The sequence below is a fragment of the Notolabrus celidotus genome, chromosome 19 (genome assembly GCF_009762535.1).
Source record: "Notolabrus celidotus isolate fNotCel1 chromosome 19, fNotCel1.pri, whole genome shotgun sequence".
Lineage (NCBI taxonomy): Eukaryota > Metazoa > Chordata > Actinopteri > Labriformes > Labridae > Notolabrus > Notolabrus celidotus.
In genome coordinates, this window is record NC_048290.1 from 15415358 (window position 1) to 15437645 (window position 22288).

Consider the following 22288-nt stretch of genomic DNA (forward strand, 5'->3'; position numbering starts at 1 on the left):
CAATCTGGAATATTATTGTCCTCAGCTTTACAAGGGGGTACATTTTTTATGTTCCAAATGAAATATTAAATAACCAATAAGGAGAGAAAGAGAGCATGATGCATCTTTAAGTGAAACATGTTTTTGAAATACAGAAAAATAAAATTGTTCTTTCAGCTTTTTATCACATCCTGTTTTGATTCTTTTTCAAACCGCAGTTTCTCAAATCACAGGCGCGCGCACACACATACACACACATACACACTCACGTACCCAGGTCTGCCATTTTTAGCTTCCACCCCCAGTTTCCACCATGACTGGGTGGCCGTTTGCTTCCTGTATCGGGTTTGGCTGCAGTGTCTCACTTCCTGGAACCAGCAGCTTGTTTCCATGAAACGGTATTCATCAAGTGTTAGTGCCTTTGTGTATATGTGTGCATGTTTCTTTGTGTACTGTGTATGCGAGTGTGTTGACAGTGATTGTTGTTGTGTGTCGTGGATGTTTGAACACAAATGTTTAAAGGTCACATGTGCCAGGTTATTCTGAAACATTATCTCACAAGATCTTTGGAAAACAGTGCATCTCAAAACTTCCAGTTAAATCAAAAATAGTTTTAAATCGAGGCCTCTTCCTCATACGTACTCCTCTGCACGCAACATTTTCTGAAGTCGCTTGTTCACACATGTCTCACAGCGGGAAGTCTTCCCTGTTGGACAAAGATGTGGGGCAGGATATGACATCAAAAGCATGCTATGACGGGGAACTTCAATGAGATCTGTGTTCCGTTCGACTCAGCTCCATCATGGCAGATAGTTTTCACTCAAGTCTAGTGCTTCTGCTGCACTGAGCTTTGACAAATCCTCAACACAACTTCTCTCTTTTCTTGCAAAGCTTGTTATTTCTTAAGTTTATTTTCTTTGCTCTGAACCAACATCGGCTTCACTGTCATTGTCATACTTTGTGTTTTCAGAATCATGGTACCAATCTGCACCCTGGTAAACAGTCAAAGGCACGTGCTGCACAAACAGAGACTTTACTGGACCGAGCTTGGACAACCTGTAATCCTGTCACTTCCTATTCTCAGTAAACAGAAAACATATCCAGCTTTCCAGTTCCTCCCTGTCAGCTGTCATCAGCCTGTGGAAAATCAGAGGGGGAGTATGAATCTGAGTCATCATACATTTCTAAGGGAGGTTATCTATCTGGGAACACGTTACTGATGCTAACCAGCCGGTAAAACCCTCTTCTACTCCTCATCCTCCAGGTTATCTCAACTCAAAGCTGTTGCAGCATGACAATTTGTGATATACAAAAGGACTTCACACCTACTAAAAACTAGGTGTAAGTTTAAGTTGTGTATTGCCCTTCGCTCGAGCTACCTCAGCTGGTGCAACCCCTCAAATCATAGTGTTGCATAAACTCATTCAAACTAGACTGTGCTTGAACCCTGAGCTGAAGTTTCTTATCATTTTTCGGTCTGATTCATTCGAGTAAGCCCTTGTTTCATTTTCAGCTACTGTAAGTGAGTACTGTACATATAATCAGCTGGATCTCTGCTGTTTCAGAGCGTGGTTTTCACCCTATTTTAGATGCACTCTGAAATTACAGCAGGTTGTCTGTTACTAATTACAGATGCTCGTATTTCTGCAGCAGACTGACAGCCTGGCTGAAACCAGGCCACTGAGTTTCCTGCCAGTCTCAGCTCTACACTCTGTATATAGACCAGTACAGCTGTTTGCACGCTCCATGAAGTGGAGGCACTTAGAGTAAATTCCTCCTCACCACTGGTCCTGGGTGAGAGTCGTACAATAAAACGTTCTGCTGCTTTTAAAGCAGGAATTCCACATACAGTAGTGGAGAAGGTTACGTAAAGTGAAACGCAAAATTGAGTCATTAAACTGAGCTGCTTGAGGTAAATACCAGAGTCAGTCCCACAGCAGAGGAGGCTGAGCTGCTACCTACTAATCAAAGCTTTAAAATGATGCCTTATCAGCACTAAACAGTTTAATGTCTCTGGTACTGTTTCATATTTTAACGGTGCTATTGAAATATAAGTTGCAAATAATTTCAGCAAGATTGTGTTCATTTATTCTTGGAGTCTGCTGCTCAGAAATATGTCCCTCCTCAATCATGATTGTGTTTTTGTTTATTTGAAAGTTGTTTTAGTCTGAAAATGATCAAACGTGTTATCCATCTTGTTTAGGCTTTTTATTGCTGCTATCAATAAGTCATTAAAAAATATTTTACTAGTTTTTAAGGCGCTGCATGGCCTCGCACCAGACTACATATCAGAGATGCTTTTAGTGTATAAACCAGGAAGGCCTCTCAGATCCTCCGGCTCCTCTCTTTTAGCTGTAGCAACTTTATTACTTACTTTTTACCTTTATATTGATTTAAATGTTGCTTTATTATTTTATTAATTTTAATTTTTTATCTTAATTAATTAATTAATTTAGCTATTTATTTATGTATGTATGTATTTATTTCTTTATTTTTATACATCTACTCAGATTTATTGATATTATAAGCCTTAATTTTATTTTCAACCCTTATCCTTACCCTTTTTTATTTATTTATTTTAACTATTTATATTCTTAATATTAATTTGACGCTTTAAATTTTTTAATTACACATATATTATTGTTGTCTGTGTGCATTAGTCTCTGTTTTAAAATCCATTTTTGTTTTTTAATATGTCTTGCCATTATTTTATTTCTGCTTCTTGTTTCAGTTGCTGTAAAGCACTTTAGGTTGCATTTGATTTGCATGAAAGGTGCTATATAAATTAAGCTTGATTGAGGGTACATTTGACTGAGGGATATGACTCCTCCTGCCAAAAGCATCAACCTATCAAACCTTTGCTCTCAGGGAGAGATGTAAGGGGCAACCTCTTGTGTCAAAAATGATCCCAATTCAGAAGGGTGAAAAACTGCAGTTCCTGTCGTGTCCACTTGAAACCGTCTCCATTAGAAGAAATATCACAGTGCTCAATTTACAGAGGAAATAAACACGTTTACTGCCAAGTACAAGAAACTGTTTTGGTCTCTATGAATAATTTCTTGTGGGTCTTGTTAACATGACTGACAGGTTGGCGTATTGTTTGTAGTTGTTCACCAAACAGCTGCAAACCTCTCTTCCTGTTTCTAGAGTAGTCAGATTTTTGTTGAAATCAGCATTTCTAGTAACAACTTCCACCTTTTGGCCTCTTCAGAATCCAACGGGTGGCGTCATTATGACTAAGTCTCTGTTTTTAACAGTCTATTATGTTAATGTCATCATCATGACACCTTATAGACTCAATAATGATTCAGTTTGGAATGTTTTCACTGGAGTCCCAGTTTAGCTCTGTGGTTGAATCCCACGCCCTATGTACAGAGGTTATGGTCAACAGAGCAGGCCCAGGTTCAAGCGTTCCAGCCTGCAGCCCTTTGAAATGTCTTCCTCAGATCTACCTTCCCAGTTTCCTACTCTGTTCACAGTCTGATCTCTAAAATCAAGGCATAAAAAAGGCCAAAATAATTGTTTTTAAAAACGGATCATTATACCAAAAAATCTAATACCCTCAGTGAGTCTGTATTGGACTCAGGTAGTGCTTAAAATGTGGCATTGGGCTTCAAATACCATAATTTCTTTCTACATTTTCTGTCATCTAAAAAGTGGGCTGCATATTACTCAGATGTGTGTCTAACATGAGTCTGGTCCTGCTGGAGGTTTCTGCCTGTTACAGGGAGTTTGTCCTTGCCACTGTAACTTGCTAAATGCTGCAAAGTGCTCTGCTCATGGTGGATTAAGATGAGATCAGACTGAGTCCTGTCTGTCAGATGGGACTGGATCTTATCCTGTCTTGATGTTGGGTCTTTGTTAAGAATAGAACATAGAGTACAGTCTAGACCTGCTCTGTCTGTCTTCAGACATTTGTTGGGATTTGGCGCTATAGAAGTTAAGATTGAGTGATTGATACCACACAACTACCAACACTACCACTACTGAGCTTTAGTACCGTACTGGTAGCAGAATAGTGAACAAAGATGGTATAGAAAGAGCTTCGCAGTCCCACAGAAGACTGCACTTTGTGGATTTTGCTGAATGAAATGGATGTCTTCATATAGAAGAACAGCTTGAACCATTTGCTCTTGGAGATCCCCAAACACAAACTGCATCTCATGCTGGTGTAACTTATTTTACGGGTTTTACAGTATGTTAGCAAGTAAACATATCTCATACAAAACACATTAGCATAAAAATGTAGCTGGTTTCAGGTAATCATGGTGTTGATGTAACCAACACAGAAAGTATTGTGGTAGCAGAAATTGTAATGTTTGTCAAAGTTTGCAAAATGTAAATCATCAGAGTTTTGAATCCAACTTTATCATCACATTAGTTGAGGAAAAATTTTCATTGTCACTTGACCTTTTAATTAATAACGAAAAAAGTGTTTATCCAAATGTAGCATGTGATGGACGTTAGTTTTTTAGATTTACTCAGGTGTAAACAGGCAGTGAATATTGTCTTTGTGTTTATAGCAGGATCTGCTTCAGTTTGATTCAGAGACAGAGCGGAGCAGCATCACAATTACAGGCCTGAAATATACGTTCAGCTTCCTGTCTGTGTGAGCTCAGGGTGGTTCCCTAACAACCTTCCTCAGACATTCCTTTTCTAATTATGCCCAAGGAGAAAGTGTGGGTGTGTATGTGTGTGAGTTAAAAGGGTGGGGGGGGCTGAAGGGGATGGTGATAGTAAAAGAGTTATGTCTGCCAGGATATAAAGCTTCACTTGAAGACTGACGTGTTCGACTCGTGTCGCAGTCACCGCCATCGGTGCAGAAAGTCTCTGCTCAGAGTTTGGTTTGGCGCTGTTCGTCTCAGACAAGATATTTTGTTTTTTGTTGATTTAACAGTGGAAGGATGTAATTCATAGTATTCTCAAAATACTGGAGTTAGGGTGGAGACACATATTTCAATTTTTCTGTCACTGTGTTCCTGTGAATCTGGGCATTACACAACATAAGTATTAACATTTGCACGTCTAAGGTCTCTGAACTCTTAAAACAAGGATTTCATAAAAATGGAACATCAGAAACATCCTCATACAGCTTATCTAAGGTGCAGGATGAGTCAATTTGGAGGGTGTTATAAGGAGCACACTCAATGTGGTCATCGATAACCCTGTTGAAATACTGATCTCATGCAGCCACTCCTGTGAGATTAGCTCTTCCACTTTGTGGCTTTTGGTCCGATATGCACTCCTTTGTTGAATTCAGTTTGGTAGACAAGTGCTTCTGAGAAAAAAAACAACTATCTAGCTATTAAATGGACAGTTTGTTTATTTAATAGGGGTTGTATGAAGGTCAGCTTGGTCAGCTTGGCCTCTTTGTTAATTGGCATGGAAGAGAAGCTGTCGGCCCCTGCGGACAGGCTTGATTTTGCTAAATTATTTAGCTGGTTTAAAGAAACTTCAACACAAACATGACAGTGTACAATATTTCCAGGGCTTTACTTTGCCGTCAGAAAGCTTGTTTGTGGACACAACACATGCATGTTTCTCTGTCTGCAGTGTGCACGCTATATTTAGGAATTTTCAAGTGGTTTCAGTTTATCAATAAAAGGGGTGAGATTGACCTCTTCTTTGGATAAAACACTTAAGATTGATCAAATTAAAAATAAAAAATCATTATCCTTCAAATAGCTAAAGCTAGTGTTTCACTAAAGTGTTGAACCTTTGTTGATAGCTAGCTGCTACTCTTCTACTGTGTTTCACAGTTTGTCAAGACATTGTTCTTCATGGTTTGCTTATCTTTTTTGCTGTAAATGGCTGTTTGTTGCTGATTGAAATAAGGTGAAGGTGCCTGACTACACCTTTTAATAAATGCTCTTTTAAACCACAACTGTGAGCTGAAAGTCGCAGCTGCTACCCTTCTATGTCAGTCAGAGTAAAAGCAGTTGTGAAAAACTACTGCAGCCACTGTTGATAAGGCTTAGGTCCTCTCTTTGTTGCCCCTGTCCTAGACATACACGCATGTACTCTAAAGAAGTAAAGCTAATACATTTTGTAAGTGTGAATCTTTGCTGTAACAGACACTCATTTTTAGTGGCCGTCATAGTTTGTGTGCTGCATCTTCTTTGTCCAAGACACCGGCAGGGTGGCAGGCTTCAAATCGGTAAAAATATATGCAGTCTTCTAGCTTATGGTCTGGCTTGTCTCTGCAGGTCATACAAAGGCATCAGTATTCATTTTAGCCAGCTTCATCAACATTATAAGACTCCTCACACTACACTTAATAAAAGATATGGCAATAAAAATCTATTTAGCATCACTACAGTATCATTTATCACCAACACTTGTTTTATTCCTCCAGTCCTCAGCTGCAGTCTCCGTCTTTAGTAAGGATCAGGACCGTTGTGTGGTTTCTCTGGCTGCTGGCATATAGACTTATGTCCCTCATTAGCAGGCAGCATGACCATTATTTTTAATGCATATTAGTCATGTCAGAGTATTTTCCTCACCCATTAGCGAGCACAACAGCTGTTATTCTTTTTTGGACATTTGAGTCATTCCCTCTTGACAGCTTGTGGTTTCATTTACTCTAGAAACCGAGGAAGAAATCAAAATGGGACGAGGCCCAGCGGCTAATCACGCCCAAAGACAGATATGAAGTCAGAATCTATACGTCAGAATAAACACATTTTTAATGGAGTACGCGAACAGCCCAGAGTGATATCACCTCAGATGTATTGTTTATGTTCCTCTATAAAATGTTAACGGGTCTGGGTTTGGTGCACATTTTGACTTTAGTGAATGCTCTTAGGCTGTAACAATCTACATTGTTTATAGGGATGTGTGCTTCCAGGTGACCTTACGATTAAACGTTGTCACCTTCACTAGTCGCATCATTTCAACAATTTCAATGAATTACATTTTATGTGAAACAAGTTGCTTTAATGTTGACAAGCTCAGTCCCTCTCTACCTGGATCTAAGACCTGCCCACCTGCCACCACCGAGCCATTCCACTGGACTAGTCACCTTTTACCATCTGCATTTGGGTCCTGTCTCCTTCACACACTGCCAACCCTTACAGATTGATTCTTCTTAATCAACAAGCTCTCTTTGCACCCGAAAAAGCAACAAACCATGAAAATCAAAACGGACCTTACAGTCCTAAAGCAAAACATCTGACACCACGCTAGCTCTGCCAAAGCCAAAAGCTGTGAAGTTGCTCCAAGTCCTCGTTTACTAATGATTTAAATGTGGCAAGTGTTTTCAGAAGTTTATTACAAGCTTAAATATGATGCTAATGAGAAGGTTAGGCACTGCTGGTCCAACCCCAGGTTGTCAGTCAAGTGAGTCCACAAGTTACCAAGTCACACTGGGAGTAATTATGGATCCCCAGAAAGGAGAGGACTATATATTTACTAAGCTCCATATGAATGATCTGATGTGATCAAACAGACCACCAACCAGGAGGAATTAATCCCATGCGGCTGGGTGGGCAATTAATTTTGTTTCGCCCAACCTTGGCACTTTGACAATCCAATGATGACATGACCCGCTCACACTTTAAAGTGGAGTTTGTTCCATTTGAAAGGTTGCTATTGGAGGAACTGGTGATGAGTTTAGGACAAAGATCTAAAGATGTAATTGGTTATTGGATGTGCCGCCAAGCTGATGTTATCTAAGTAAACCAACCATTGGCAGCATTAGACCATTCCTCTCATTCTTTGGGTTAAACTTAAGTCAGCACTAACCTGTCGGAGTTGGAAGTGAGGACATCAGGGAAGGAACAAAATGCAGATGGGAATGGAATAGATGGCGTAAATCAGAGGTTATTGTGTCAGCTAGCAGGGCCTCCATTGAAGATGGCCTGAAGGCCCTCCCAAGGTGAAAGCAAAATGTCAGTTTCTAAAGCAGCCTCAAATATATCAGGTGATTCAAGTCCAGACTTTAAAGGCAGTGAGACAGCATGCCCAGGAAGAGAGGTAGGTGTTAATAATGACAACTTTATGTGTGATGCACCTTTAAAAAGTACGTTTACATAACACAAGGGGAAAAAAACAAGTAGGTACAGACAGTTATGTGAAAATGTTAAAATACTGATACCCCAATAAAATTAAAATAAGATGATTAGATAAAATAGCACACCAGTTAGAAGGAGGCCCAACAATAAAGACGGTTTCAGTGATGATTTAAAGGAGACACAGACTTCCAAAGGACTTCCACCAGATACGCTTCGGTCCGGCTCCGTGCTCTCTTATCCGTCAACACTCAACGGTTGGGTTTACAGAATGCAGCACGGAGGAGGACCGCCGGACAGCTGGAGTCATGTGACTGAGGTGAATCAAGGATTCTCCTCCTCCTCCTCTCCTCATCCATGTTGTCTTTCTGGTCCTCTGAAAACCTCTGACCTGTTGACTTCAGGCCTGGCTCCGCTCATCATGACGGTTTGTTGTTGTAGTTAAGTGAAATGCGATCTGTTGATAACACAGCGTGTTTTATTTTTAAAATTAACCGGATGTTTTCATTTTGTTTTGGTGCCTGACTTCCTGTCCCGCTCCATCTGCTCTGTTGAGATTGATGCGTCGTGCTCCGTGCATTTGGCAAAAATAGAAGTCTTGTGTACCTGATCCGGAGGGCTCCGACCTGCCGGATCAGAGACGCAGCCGGAACACAACAGAGTGGATCCAGTGGAAGTTAACACATTAACTAGAATAGAAATCAGATCCAGTGCTGTGACAGATTGGATAGATTTCGCACTCAGATTTGGTGGAATTTAGCCATTCACTAATCTCAGATCCTCTGGCAAGGGGCTCAGAAGCTAAGGGGCCCAAACAGTGAAAGCCTGATGACCTTTGGTCCATGTAGCTGACAGACCGGCTGTGGACAGAAAGGCTGTGGAGTCATGATCTTATTAATAGTTCCCACTCAACAAGGTTCAGATAAACGGGTGATTTACTGACTTCATCATCAGCTCGGAGTATGCAATACTTGTGTTTCTGATCAAATACTATCAAATCTGATGATATCCAAATAGCTGAGCTCTTGTGTTTATAAATAATTGTTACATTTTTGCATTGAGACATGCTGGACTCCCATGTTTACAGTCTACATCAGTGTATGAGAGCAGATTTCCAGGATTCAGTCAGTCACATCAGGGCGGTGTGTGTTTGTTGTAGTGTGGGTGTGTGGATTGTGTGTGGGTTTTTGGGTGGAAAACTTGGGTTCGGTCAACATGGGCTCTTAGCTTTCAGTAAAATACTACTGTGGTGGGTGGCTTTGGTGCCAGAAAGCACATTGAGTTGTTGTCTCCAAGAGGACCTCTTGTCAGTGATTTTAAGCTCATGCATGAAGACGCTCTGGGCTTGTGTCTCTTGGTTGAACTGGCAGCTGTCGTGTATGGCTCTGGTTTTGTTTTGGGGTATTCTGCCCACCAATAATATTTAACAAGCAGCATGGTTCGACTAGATATAAAAGTTCGGCTTATACATATTTCTGTTGAACCAGAACAGGGAAACAATGCTGTGGTGTCTATAAAAAAGAATTGTGTTGCTTTATTAGGATTTTGGTGAACCCGATTTTGTTTTTGGTTATATAACTGTGTTCTTTTAGTATTTTTGAGTGTCTGCTCCGAGACCTCTCTGGTTATAAATCTTCATGAAGATGCTAGATCAAGAACTTTGTTTTGAAATGTTGTCTTCTAGAGGATTAGGGTCTGCACTGTTGCTACACATACTTTGGTCTTGTTCCCCAAAGCTGTCTGTGTAGTCTGCACTATGTTGGTGTGAGGGTGTGGCTGCACAAGGGCTGCATGGGGTATTTTTGTCTGTGAAGATGGACAGCTGTGGCCATGTTGTGGCCAGACTCTTCAGTTGGACCAGACACTGTAGTGAAGGGAACAAGTGAGGAGAAAATAAGACACTAGAATAGAGAAACAAAAAAGGTTGCATATACAATTTTTTTTAATGTTTGGAGTTGGAGTGTTTTGACGAGAAAGGAATGTTTTCAGTGATTCCTCTCTATATAGAGAGCATGACAGTTCTCATTTTAAAACCCTAATTTGAAAAGAATAGACTTCTTAAAACCTTTAATGACAATGACAACCTTCAGAGATTATCTCATGGGTTACATATAAACCTGTCTTTAGTGATATTTTGGAAATCCTGCAGCATAATCAACCAAACCCCAATTGGTGACTTGCAGGCTAAAACAAAACCAATGTATACAGTGGTGATTCCCATAATGTGGATAATGGCCCACTAGTGGGTTTTGAAGGAACTGCAGGTGGGTCATTAGATGACATGACAAGACAATCTATAAGTAAGTGATCTTATTTTCCATTTTAAGGTGAACCGTTTCTACATATTTAGTGGATTCACAAACTGTAACATGTATGTGACCGGAATATTTATTTGTTTTCAAGTGGATTTTTTGGGGAAAATGTTTAATGGGGGTGTAGCATACTTTAATTGGCCGGTCTGATCTGTATATCAGACTACTAGAAACTGTAGCGATTTGGACTCATATTTTGTTTTGTGTGCACTTTGTTTTTGCATGTGTTGCTGGTGTGGTTTCTGTGTTTTCAGAGGCTGGGACGTGGCCTCTCGTGCTGGAGCTCCTGATTTCACTCACCTGCTCAATATTTACCCTTGTCAGTGGCAGCTTAAAACTTCTGTGTTCCATTCCCTTGCTGCCAGATTCTCTCCACTCTCCATGTGGTATTGTTGGCTACTCGCATGTTCTCATTATCTGAACTTTTTCCAGTGTTTTTTGGTAACCTATGTCTTATTGTGTGGCTTTTCTTTTCCCCAGTGCTTTCCCCTCATCCCCCAGCCTCTACCTCAGCTTCCAGCCACACCATCCCACTTTCCAAATAAATCACCTTTCCCCTGATCCCTGTCTGCTGGTTTTGCTTTTGGGTCCTGTTAAAAACTGGTAGTAAACCGTCAAAGAAACTGTATGAAGCATCTTTGTTTCAAAAGGAAAGCCTATGTTGAAGCAAAAACTTGCATTCTTTCCAATAGCAGGTCAGAAATGGAATCAACTGGATGGCAAAAGAGGTAAAATTGTAAAGAGGCAGATGGGAAGACAACCCTACTTTCTGTTCACTGTCTGGATAGGATAAAATATCAATCCATCATTCATTTGCCATCCTGAGTGGTGAGATACAACTATCAACACACTAATAATAAGCCAAATATAGATGTAGTAATTTAAAAAAATATAAAGCAATCAATCTTTATTTATAAAGTGCCAAATCCGAACAAATGTTATTTAAAGACTCTTTCCAAACAGAGCAGGTCTAGACCGTATGTTCTATTATTAACAAAGACCCAACAACAAGACAGGATAAGATCCAGTCCCATCTTACAGACAGGACTCAGTCTGATCTCATCTTAATCCACCATGAGCAGAGCACTTTGCAGCATTTAGCAAGTTACAGTGGCAAGGACAAACTTCCTTTAACAGGCAGAAACCTCCAGCAGGACCAGACTCAGGTTAGACACCCATCTCCTGAGACCGTGTTGGGGTTGGAAAGAGGGATAGCTCATCACATCATCACTACTTCAATGACTCCTTGCAGTGAAGCTGATGAAATGATGGAGGATAACGTGAACAGAAATTAATTTGCTGAAGAAGATGACAGCGGGATTAAAGTACAAGAAGACAGCAACATCTACAACAAGAAAGATTACAAAGCTGGGTCAGTGTCTGTTGCAAACAAGTCTGCACTAAAAGCCAGAATTCCCATCACTACAAAAAACAACAAGATGGTGACGGGCAAACAGTCTGACTCAAACTTCAAAACTGTAATTCCCAAACCAGTGAGTTACTTTAAGGTGGCTACAGCCTCTTGTTACGCCTTTGTCCAATTTGTTGTCTGTGGTCAAACCTGGGAGGCTGCACCTCAGCACAGCTCTGGAGAAAGACTTCTTTAACCTGCTGAATGTTCACCTCAGTGACCTGCATCTCAAACCTTTGGTTTCATTCAGTCTGCAGTCTGAGACAGTTGACTTTAACTTAGCCCTTTATAACAACAATGAAGCCTCATGCTGTACTACGCCTCACTGTGGTGTGTGTGATACGGTATCATTGTGGCAGACACTACGTTAGCCACAGGTTTACATCCTTTATTCTCCTGACCTACAACACAAACTGTGGTAGCTGCTGCTGGAAAACCCCTTCCTTGTGTATTCACCGGTTTGGTGTGTCATGGGAAATCAGGCAGAAGGACGAAAGACATGCAAAGAGTTGTCTGTAAAAAGATTGTGTATCAAAGTTGTAGTGAAATAAACCAACATGGATGAAGATGAAAGGATGACACATTCAACAAAACCTTGTTTTTCACAATCATTTAGTATTTCCCAAGCTTGGCCTGGGAACCAAATTTCCCAATTCACAACACATTTTTTGTCTGTAGCAGAAAAAAAAGGAACTCAACTGCTGTTGCCAACCCATTCAAAACTGCAACATTTATTAATCTGTGTGAAATGAACAGCATTGACCTGATTTAAGTCCCATCTATTAGCTGTATCTCAGTATTTTCATGTAAGACGCAGCCCTCCATACATGCCAGAATGAGTCAGAGTTCCTCAAGGCTATATGCAGGGACAATTTCAATTAAATCTATCCATCATGCCAGATAATACCAGTCAGTTAGCATACCTTAAGGAACTACCCTCTGGATAATCTGGCATTTAACTAAAATAAACAGGATGTATTGTCTTTGGGCCCAAACTATAGACTGTATAAAATATGGACGTAGTATCCGTGACGTCACCCATCTGTTTCTGAAGCGCTGTTTTGAGGCCAATCGACAGCGGGAGCCATATTGCTGCTGTCGAGCGATTGTAAAGGTAAAGAGGCGGGCTTTGAGCCTCCTAACTAACAGCTACAGTGTTCCCGCCTTTTAATCAAGTCAGCTGTGCCTGTCATTGGAAGACTCGTAATCTAAATATCTTCGAAATTGCCGCCTTAGAAAAACTTTCACCTCCGTACAGTGTGTTCCTATCAAGAAATGAGCTATCCAGACTACACTTGTCTTTTGAACCAGGCTGTAAACATGTTTATTTCTACTGTAAAGATTGGCTTTTTTGAATAGCGTTGTATGTGGTTTCCAGTACTTCCAGAGCTAGCCTCAAGCAGATCCTCAATGAATAGCAGTTTTTAGCACTTACGCATTGGACTCATACTTTTAGACCGGAGGTTGCCGCTTGGCCCAAACATCTCTGAGACACATTTAAAGATATCTTAAGAAAGGAGCCCCAACCTGCTGTGCCAGAGTGCCAGATCTTGTTGTTGTCATCATGATTGTTCTTACCCTAACCCAAAATTAAACCTTTAGGGCATTGTAGCTTTGCAAAAATCAAACATATGTGGTATGTGCATGAAAAGCAATCCATATTTGTTAAATTTTGGCTAAATTGTTGCAGTTCCTTAAAGTCAGGCTGCCTAAATAATCTCTAAAGACTTTCAGCTTTCAGTTATTGAGGAATGGATGAATTGAAAGCTAATTTTGTATCTCTCAGAAGGCATACAGCAACATGACAGTCATATTTCCCCTGGTGAAAAAAGTGTGTATTGGACAAACAGCTATAAATGACTTGACCAAATCATACAAGAAAACACTTGATGGTTCCAAAAACTCTGATTTTTTCCCCCCTTGGTTTTAAACCTATGTATAGACGCTTTCTTCATGCCCTCACTCTCCATAAACATCTGGTCTCAAACATCTTTACTTTCCATTCCACAGTGACCCCAGAAAACCGCTTTAATATTTACAGGAGGTTTCCTTCCAGCCCCTGACCCCACTTATTCATTAATTTCTAATAAACATGGTTTATATGTTAAATCTGCTGTAAAGCTAACCGCTGTGAGGTAGTAAATGTGGGTTCTACAATGGCAAATGTGATGCTCAACATTATAATGGCAAAAGCATCCCAGCTGATACAGGGACAGTGTGAGATCAGACTCACTAAATAGATGTCTGGTTTTGGGATCAGCAGCAAGACGGACACCTTTAGTGTTTTCAGAACCAACAACTGATGATCTTCAGTCAGGAACGCTCTCATCAAAGGTGATGTGATTATGATCTGGGAGCTCCCTGCCTTTCAATGTGCATACGTGGATGCCAAAGCATGAGGCGGGTAGAGCACACCTCCCCTCTTCTTTCCAGGTGTATACATGAAAAACCTGAGGAAGGGAGAGCAACAGCAATGGACTCAGGGAAACAGTGACATACAACTGATTAATTTACCTTCTGTGTTATTGACCACTGTTCAATCAAGATGCTAACTGTATCCCTAATTATAATTCTAATATAATTCTAATTATGATATAATAATAATAATAATACATTTGTAGAGCACTTTTCAAAAAACAAGCTACAAAGTGCTTCACATTAGGCAGCTCATAAAATCACACAAGTCAAGATAAAGAAATAAAACATTTTAAAAGACATAATTCCCCTAAAAGAACTCTAAAGGAATACAATTATTTTAAAATGGATTTCTTAAGATGGTTAAAATAAAATAAAATACAATTCAGAAACAATCAGGAATCAGGATTATATTAAGAATGTTAAAAAATGACAACACCATTGATACATATTTATTAACTGGTATACTTACATTTTCCAAAACTTTTCAAACAATGTTTAATCCCCGTAAATAGTAAATTCACTAAAGGTTTGCTTGTGTTTCATTTTGTCCCATTCCTTAAATGGAAACATATATTCACTAATCTTATCAAATACAAATGCTTTGTTGAATACAATTCAAAATATGGCATCCAAAGTGCTCCCGTAAGTCACTTTTGTACATACAGGGATCTGGGGTCAAGTTAGCAAAGATATATATGCGATATCTGGTTATAACACAAAAAAAGCTTAAATAAAATGCAGTGCCACATGTTGCATTGACAAAACATTTGCACACATGCAGGAGTAAAGAAAAGAAAGATTCACAAAATCCTGACACACTATCATGAGCTTTTAGCTGGATATGAAACAGCCTTAAGTTAATATTAAGGTGAAACAATTAAACATAATCACCCCTACAAGTCGGCACCAGAATTAGTTGGTTAAATGAGTTTTTAACATCTGTATTATTGTGGGCCTGAGATGCCGGTCATTTGCTATGTTATTGGTGACTCCCAAGACAGAGTTTACATTACATCTGAGTGTCAAAAGAAAGCAGGATGAAAAGAAAACGCGTGTACATATGCATGAATGAATGTGAGTAAACATTACATAAATAAATCATCCGATGGTCAGTGGTCACTTCTCAATGCTCTCATTCTTCTTAAAACGGCATCCTTAAATGTTGTTCAATCAAAAGAAAACGAAACAGAAATCTTTCATACTTTGCTTTCAGAGGACTGTAATAATAACCTACCGCTCTTTAACCCTAAAAATGATGTGCTTTGCCATATTTGTCATATATTTATTTCCCATCAGAGGTCACAGTCTGGTGTTGAACTGTGTAACTCCTACACTTTGCAGCAGCCACTTCCCTCTAAATCAAGGCGCTCATTAAACCTGTTACAGCCGTTAGCATGCGGCCTCTGCAGAGCGCAGACAGAAAGGTGGAGAGTTTACAAAGCACAACAGCAGCCGTGAGCCGGCCCCCACAAACCAAAGTGAGTGGGCGTGCTGCTGTGTTTACATCTCTCACTCAGTTCCTAGAAGAAGGAGGAAAAAAGCCGGGCCTGCTTTTATATCATTACAGAGTAATTTGTTTTGAAGAGGAGAGAAAAGCACACTCAGCTCTGAAACTAGTTTTATGAGAAATGCTTTTCAAAAACAACTCTTGATGACTTTTTTGCCGTTATTCAAAGAAATACTGGAATCTAGCTCATCTTAACAAAGTCAGATATCAGTGTGTCTTAATTAATTAAACATGAATATTTAATTTAAAAACTACTTAAATAACAACTTGCTTGACTGGACTTAACTTAGTCACATCTGCTGACTGTCTTTTTTGTTTCTAACTTAAATGTTGCAAAGACTGTCTGATAGCATGCATCTACAGCTCCACATTCTCTATTAAGTCTTCTAAATTTACAACCCATGAAACCCAACATGCAAAGCAAAATGCTCCCAGCATGTGCAGAACATATAGTAGATATGACAACTTTAAATAAATTTGTTCTTTCTGCATATTTTCCTCTGCTCCTGAATCAAACAAAAGCAACGGAAAGTGTAGCACAGCTGTAAGATGCAACAATCTTAAATTAATGCAGAGAGGTTCGTTTCCTTATCAAATTATTATCTCTGTTTTTTTTTTGTCGCTCAGCTCCCCTCTTTTCGTAATGATATACACGGTTGGAACTGAGGCGGGGTTTAACACAATTTCTGAGTCATATGAATCATTTTTTAAGTCAGCCCAAATTTCACGGTACAGTACAGCAAATGTCACTCTTGACTGGTCGGTTGAATTTGTGACATGTTACAACTCACTCGACTGCATCCTCTCACACAGTGAAAACAGGGCCATGAACCAGTTCCCTAACTTCAGGGCAGACAATTTAAAACAGCCCGAACAATCCTCATCAGGACAAATGAGCTGCAAATGCAGAAACGAGGAATCTTTGAAAACACAAGCAGAAGTCAAGAGGAAATGCAACAGCGGAAACATGCTACAAATAAGAAAAAGTGCTGCTAAAAGCCAAATCAACTGCACTGACACCAAACTTGCTCCAAATACACAAATGATGCAAACTCAAAACACACAAAATTATAAAACATCTGCAAGAGATAAGTTGAGGCTTCGCAGTGTAGGAGCTCCAGGCCTGTAGGGGGCGCTGTAGGTAAAACAGCTCATATGTATGTGTATCTGGAGTGGAGTACTAGAATGCTTCAGCCTACAGACTGAAAATAGGCGAGACAGACTGTTATCATAAATCTCACAGTCTGACAACCTTAATGAGAAGGTCCCTGTAATTACAAATATGTTTGTTTAACTTGAAACAGAAACTCCAGGAAAAGTCTGCAGGAGTTTTTAGGTACACGAAAGACCCGCATGCAAGCATTTACAAAAACATGGTGGGCATGTCAGTGGAGAGAACATGCAATTTTAGCAGCAATTTACTTAATCCGGCGCACCGCCATGTGGCAGCAACGCAGCCTGTTTACTGCTGAGTGAGGAGATCTAACAAAGCAAGGTGAAATGTTTTGATCCTTATCGCCACGCAGACCACAAGGTCGGTATTAAAAATGTTGGATTGATTTACGATAATAGAAGCTAATTCAAGTTCTCCAATCTTACTTTCAGGCCTTGATAGTTGTGGAATTAAGGGTTTAGCACTCAGTTGGTTTCAATCCTACCTGACAGACAGAAGTTTCTCTGTCCATTTGGGAGATTTTTCTTCTGGGACAGCCCCTCTTACTTGTGGTGTTCCTCAGGGGTCTGTTTTGGGCCCTATCCTGTTCTCATTGTATATGCTGCCCCTGGGATCTATTTTCCAGAAATATGGCGTCTCATTTCATTGTTATGCTGATGATGTGCAAATTTATATGCCGTTCAGCTTAAAGAGGAATGGATCCCTGCAGTCCTTATTCAACTGTTTGAAAGATGTAAAGTTATGGCTGAGCCTAAATTTTCTGCACCTTAACGAGGAAAAGACTGAGGTCATTGTATTTGGACAGCCCCAACAGTTCGATGGGAGCACTCTCGGCCCTCTCGCAGCAAATGTTCACTCCTCTGTAAAGAGCCTTGGAGTTCATTTTGACAGAGCCTTCAAATTTAGGAAACAAATCTCTTCTGTGGTTCAGTCCAGCTTCTTCCAGCTGAGACTCATAGCGAAGGTGAAGGCATATCTCCCTCCTAAGGATCTAGAGAGAGTTGTACATGCCTTTATTACGGCTAGGCTTGATTATTGTAATTCTTTGTATGTCGGCTTAGACATGGCGTCTATTCAGCGCCTGCAGCTTGTACAAAATGCTGCAGCTCGCCTCCTGACTGGCAGGAAAAAGAGGGAGCACATCACACCTGTGCTGCGTGCTCTCCACTGGCTCCCAGTCCGTCACAGGATTGATTTTAAAGTTGCACTTTTAACGTACAAGGCCCTAAATGGATTGGCACCATCCTACTTGGCTGATCTTCTCCATGCTCACAACCCAACCCGAGCACTGAGGTCAACAAACCAGCTGCTCCTGGATGTGCCTAAAAGTCGCCTTAAAACCCGGGGAGACCGAGCCTTTGTGGCCCCCAAGCTCTGGAATGGCTTGCCACTCCAATTAAGATCGGCCCCAACTGTTGAATGTTTTAAATCTTTGTTGAAGACCCATCTCTTCTCTTTGGCCTTCTACTCGTGAAGAGGACATTAATATCCTGTTATGTTGTTGTTTATTGTTGTCTTCATGTAATTTTTACTTTTTACCTTGTAAAGCACTTTGGCCAACACTGGTTGTTTTAAATGTGCTATATAAATAAAGTTGACTTGACTTGACTTTATGTATGTTCATGTCTCCTCTCTGTTTTAAAAGGACCACGTAGCTAAGGTGCATCGACAGACAATCGTCTAAAATGAGGGGAAAGGACTGTCACTGTTTAAATGAACTTAAGTGTGATTTTGTCTTAAAATCTAAAGAGTAAAACTTCCACACGTCAGCTGTTCGTGGCCGTCTTTCTGTTTCTTCCACTGCTGCTAACTGAGTGTTTTTCCACGGATGTGACGGTGTTGATGATGACACTGCTGTTTAATGCTGTATCTAATAATAACATCCAGACACACACACCAACACAACTACTTAACTCTGTGCTGAGCCTGTGATTCTATTTCTGTGTTTACAAGCTCCTAAACTCTCTCTAACCTTATTGCTGTCAGCTGCATCTTCATTTACTGTAAGCGCTGTTAAAGTCAACCCTCCACTCAAACACACTCATGCCTTTCATACGAGATATTCCTACAATGTGAATGTGAACAATCGAGTTAACTTATATCCACCCATGTTAACATCACCTGTTGTAACCTTCCGCCATGGAAGCTAGGCCATGAGACACAGCAGATGTTGCAGATTTCATCATGTTATCAGCTAATTTTAAGAAAGTCTGTCTGAGATACCAAGCAGTGTATGCTTTAAAGCTCTCAAAGCTTTACTTTACTTTACTGTCGGAATGACCTTCAGTTTCCAGCACTAACTTTGGGAGCAACATGTTTGTGTGGGCTTCAAAAGAGACAAATGAAAGAAAGAGTGATTTTGACGGCAGAAATAACATCCTGTTTACTCTGGACACAAGAACTCAAATACAGAGAGGAAGACCTAGACTCAACAGACCAAAGGAGAGAGAGGAGAAACCTCTGTGCTACTAGAGAGCAGGAGAGATCCCAGATTACCTGCTGGTGGAGGTGCGTAAATTATGAGTCCATAAACACAAACCCAGAGAGCGTCCTCTCAGACGAATGGGACTTGGTAACAGCAAAAGGACCTTTCTGAATCAGAGGACACCAACGGCTCACATCCAGAGTTCCCTGACTCACTGAACAACGCTGTTTTGCCTGCTTCTTCAATTTTCAGAAGTTGAATTAAAAAAATCAGACAAGCTATATGGAAGTGTATTTTCAGAGTAAGTTTTCAGTTCTTGTTTCTTTTATTGCATAATGACATGGCTCTGAAATAAACCCTACAGACAGCACTGTTTCAACTTGATAATGTTCAGCATTTGTTGCTTAAATTAAGTTCAATCTTAGATGCAAAAATATCAAAATTCATTACTTAAAGGCCCTGTGAGGAGTTTTGAACTGGCTGAGAAACAGACTGAAAATAATACTGACTCTTTATGACCTTCAGTAGCAAACAAGACCATCAGCAGCAACACTGACACCTTCTCTGTTATTTTAAATGCCTGAAACCGTCCTGAGGGGTAGGTGTCAGACCAGATGATGGACATCTTGCTTCAAAAACAGCCTTTATTTGACTGTTTCCATGGAAAATAATCACATTTCCTGATAAAGTTGACATTAAAAGAAAACAGGATGAGGTTTTTGTTGAAAACACTACTTTTGCATGTAAAGGACAAGAGATAAGAGGTATCACTTTGTCCACAAGGGGGCGCCAGAACCGATACAAAACAAAAGTTCCTCACAGCAGCTTTAACAATCAGTGAATTCAGCAAAAGTCAAATGGACTTCCCGACACAGACCGGACAGCTTATCAGTTTGCTGTTTTGCATACAAGAAATACATAGATAAATAATTAAATAAGATAAATAAATGTTAAAGCAATGATTATAACAATAATGCAGTCCAGGACTAAAAATGAATTACTCCAAATTAAAAGCTAGATTAAAACAATGTTCACATACACTCACATTGGTGTTATGGTCTTACTTTCTGAAAAATGGTCTATTTTTTGATTCCCTCCTTATTTTCATTAAAGTGTCTGAATTAACCAGGATATCTAATACACGTAGTAGTCAAGAGTATCTCATACGACCTCTTTAAAAGGACACAAAAATGTTTTGCTTTAAAACAGGAGTTAAATAATTATGGCAGCTGCCGGCTCCCGTAGACTAACAGAACAGGACCCAGATAGTTCTCTTGTCTCTGCAGCATGTGCTAGACTCACGAGGAGTCTTACCTTGTGTGAGAGAAACTTTAACTAGAATGTATTTTCTTTGATGTGGCTCAGTTGTTGCTCTTAATGTTAAACAGATGTCCACTCTCTTCCTCACTGACTCCTGTTAATTTAAAGCTCTGTAAAGAGTCCACTGAAGAGAATGTGATCTTAGCATCCTGTTAAGTAGAAATATGAAAGCTGTCTTTCAAAACATCAACCTGACAGGTGAGATATTGTCACAGCATCATTGTCTCAGTCCTCCAGATTTCACTGTGGTTATAATACAAGAGGACTTTAAGTAGTCCGTGTGTGTGTGTGTGTGTGTGTGTGTGTGTGTGTGCGTGTGTGGACAGCTGCGTGGTCAGTGACACATGACAATAGACTCATCTCCTTTAACGAGTTTGTAGAGAGCTGTAAATGTCAAGTTTGTTTTATGAGTTTTGAAAATGTTTCATGTCTTCTCTGAGTCACTTCTGTGCGTGTGTGAGCATGTGCAGGTATCGTGTTTGCGTACTCTGCTGTCACTTGTGTCTTTATTCATTGCCTGGAGACACGACAGTCTGCAGGAGTTGAATTTTCTGAGGTTTTGTTTCATTTTCTGTCACTGAAATGCTTTATGGTGATCAGGCTGAAGGATGAAAAGATGGAAACATAATAAACTGGAGTTATGTCGCAGAAATGAAAAAGAGTGAAAAGGAGAAATAAACATTTTGCTGAATTTACAGTCAAAATGTTTTATTTATAAAAAGTCTGGAATGAAAGAAAGAGTGTTTATGGTTTTATCTTTAGGTGCCAAGTGAAACATCTGCCCTAAGTTCAAAAATCATATGGTGAGAAAGTCTTGCTGTGATCAGTCTGTAGCCTACAGAATTCTTAAAAGATGTAAGAACATTTTTTTATTAAGAGAACACGTCAACATAAATAAAAGAGATGCAGTTTAAAATAATTATCGATCATTTTTTCTTGCATTGATTTATGCTGCAAAGAGCTTCTAACAAACTGGATGCGTTTTGATGTGGTTTAAGAGGTCGTCTTTTTGTTTGCATGCGCTGCATGTCCACTTTTATGCTGAGTCACTTCATGCATTTGAGCATTCAGTCACTTTCTGTCCTGCTGTGTTTTGTGCTCAACACAAAAGCAGGACCATAAATGTGGAATTCAAAAACTAACACTCAATCAAAATAAGGGGCAAACTATTTTAAAAACAAGAAAAACTTACATCAAATTCCCAAGAGGTCCAAATGAAAGCACAGAGAAAGTTCAGGGAGCACAAGATGGCATGAACACTGGAGGCAAGATAGACAAAGGAAGGAAACACAGAGGCTAAATACATGCTGGGTAACGAGCTGCAGGTGTGGACACAGGTGTAACTAATAAGGTGCAATCAGAGTGGAGGGAAACACACAGGGCAGGAAGTAAAACCAGGCATGGTACACAAGGAGGAGGAACTTACAAAATAAGACAGGAAACACTTCACACACAAGGAACACACAGGTTAAATATAATGATACAACATAAGAGATGATTAAAAAGCTCAAGGAGGCTAAATAAGGGAAAGTCATGAGTGATACAAAAACTTGTAGAACAAGAAGGAACATAAAATAAAACAAAATGTGGAAACAGACATAAAAAAAATAAAACCAGGAAAATATGAAACTGAATGAGGATAGAAAAAAGGGCTCTCAGGGTTTTTATCCCTGCTGTCAAATACCAGGTAGAGAGAGCTGCTGTAGAACACTAAAACAAGAGTCGTTGGTTTT

The 22288-nt window shown here is 39.9% G+C and overlaps 1 protein-coding gene across 1 annotated transcript in view; it reads right to left on the bottom strand.

Annotated features, from left to right (window-relative positions):
• The window catches only part of spp1 (secreted phosphoprotein 1), a 38438-nt gene extending 16625 nt beyond the window's left edge, over positions 1-21813 (bottom strand). Inside the window, exon 1 of the mRNA XM_034708903.1 lies at positions 21748-21813. The gene's annotated coding sequence lies outside the window, so the exon portion shown is untranslated. The remainder of the gene's footprint in view (positions 1-21747) is intronic.
• Positions 21814-22288: the final 475 nt, after the last annotated feature.